Source organism: Myiozetetes cayanensis, unplaced genomic scaffold (genome assembly GCF_022539395.1).
Source record: "Myiozetetes cayanensis isolate MyiCay16 unplaced genomic scaffold, myiCay2020 scf1625, whole genome shotgun sequence".
Classification (NCBI taxonomy): domain Eukaryota; kingdom Metazoa; phylum Chordata; class Aves; order Passeriformes; family Tyrannidae; genus Myiozetetes; species Myiozetetes cayanensis.
This window is the reverse complement of record NW_026087299.1, coordinates 385-2,500: the sequence shown is the minus strand read 5'-3', so window position 1 is coordinate 2,500 and position 2,116 is coordinate 385. Positions and strand designations below refer to the sequence as shown.

Genomic DNA, 2,116 nt, shown 5'->3' with positions numbered 1-2,116 from the left:
GGACACCGGAAGGGCTGGTGGCACACGGGGGACACGCGACACAGCGGGAGGGACACGCAGGGATGGAGACAGACACACAGGGGACACGGCAGGCACAGGGACACCAGGCATTCCCAGCTCCAGGGATGTGGGACATTCCCAGCTCCAGGGATTTGGGACATTCCCAGCTCCAGGGATTTGGGACATTCCCAGCTCCAGGGATTTGGGACATTCCCAGCTCCATGGGCCACGGGATCCCGGACACAGCCAGGAATGTCACCTGCCCTCTCCCAAAGGCCACACTCAGCAATGTCCCCTTCCCACAGCTCCAGTGACCCGGGCATGGAATCCATGGGAAAAGAGGGATGAAATCCATCCCAAACCACCAATTCCTGGATGTTTCCTGAGGATTCATCCTGGGGTTTTTTTCTGCAGGGAGTGAGGGGGGGATGTCTCCCTTGGGAAAGGAGAGTGGAAGCACTTCCAGACCTTTGTTCTAGGCCCAAAATTTGGGTCCTTCCCCTCTCCCAAAGTTTTTCCTTTCCCAAAGGGGAATCACGGAATGCTTTGGGTTGGAAGGGCCCTGAAAGCTGCTCAAATTCCAATCCGCTTCCACGAGCAGGGAACAACCTCCCACCAGCCCAGGCTGCTCCAACACCCCCACATCCCCCTCCCCTGGCAATCCCCTCTGGAAAAGAGGGAATAAACCACCACCACCACCACCACTCCACGGGGAATTCCGATCTGCAGCTTTTATTGTGTTCCCGCTCCGGGGAGTGGGGAAAAAAAAAAAAGGGATCCATTTTTTCCCACTTTAAATCTTGTTGAAAGCAGCGATGTCCACGCTCTGCACCTGCAGGGAGAGAGAGAGAGAGAGAAAGAAAGCAGAGCGTGATTGCCGGGGGAAAATTCCAACAACCCCCTGTCCCTTTCCCTCTTGCAGAACTCACGTAGTCCTCGAACTTGGTGATCTCCTCCTCCAGGCTGTCCGTGCCCACTTTCTCGTCCTCCAGCACGCACTGGATCTGCAGTTTGCGGATGCCGTAGCCCACGGGCACGAGCTTGGACGCCCCCCAGAGCAGCCCGTCCATGCGGATGGAGCGCACGCGCTCCTCCAGCTGCCCCATGTCCGTCTCGTCGTCCCACTTGGGAAGGAGGGGGGAAAAAAAAAGCGGGAAGGGGTTGGTTGTAGGAGCTCCTCTTGGAATTGGGCAGGAGATCCCTGTGGGGATGAGGCAGTGGAGCTGAAGTGTCCTTTCCCAGAGGCTCCAGGGAGAGCACGGGGAGATTCCAAAGGGGCTCCAGGAGAGCTGGAGGGGAATTTGGGGGGGGAAAAATTTGGGAAGGAAGGAAGGAAGGAAGGAAGGAAGGAAGGAAGGAAGGAAGGAAGGAAGGAAGGAAGGAAGGAAGGAAGGAAGGAAGGAAGGAAGGAAGGGTGGAAGGAAGGAAGGAAGGAAGGAAGGAAGGAAGGAAGGAATGAAGGAATGAATGAAGGAATGAAGGAAGGAATGAAGGAATGAATGAATGAATGAATGAACAATGAATGAATGAATGAATGAATGAATGAATGAATGAATGAATGAATGAATGAAATGAATGAATGAATGAAATGAATGAATGAATGAATGAATGAATGAATGAATGAAATGAATGAATGGAATGAATGAATGAATGAATGAATGAATGAAATGAATGAATGAATGAATGAATGAATGAATGAATGAATGAATGAATGAATGAATGAATGAATGAATGAATGAATGAATGAATGAATGAATGAAAATGAATGAATGAATGAAATGAATGAAATGAATGAATGAATGAATGAATGAATGAATGAATGAATGAATGAATGAATGAATGAAAATGAATGAATGAATGAATGAATGAATGAATGAATGAATGAATGAATGGAATGAATGAATGAATGAATGAATGAAATGAATGAATGAATGAATGAATGAATGAATGAATGAATGAATGAATGAATGAAATGAATGAATGAATGAATGAATGAATGAATGAATGAATGAATGAATGAATGGAAATGAATGAATGAATGAATGAATGAATGAATGAATGAATGAATGAATGAATGAATGAATGAATGAAATGAATGAATGAAATGAATGGAATG

At 47.2% G+C, this 2,116-nt stretch overlaps 1 long non-coding RNA gene across 1 annotated transcript in view; it reads right to left on the bottom strand.

The window, feature by feature from the left end:
• LOC126638125 (uncharacterized) overlaps positions 1–1,450 on the bottom strand; it is a 4,546-nt gene extending 3,096 nt beyond the window's left edge. The window contains exon 1 of the long non-coding RNA XR_007628520.1: positions 930–1,450. This is a non-coding gene — a long non-coding RNA (uncharacterized LOC126638125). The remainder of the gene's footprint in view (positions 1–929) is intronic.
• Positions 1,451–2,116: the final 666 nt, after the last annotated feature.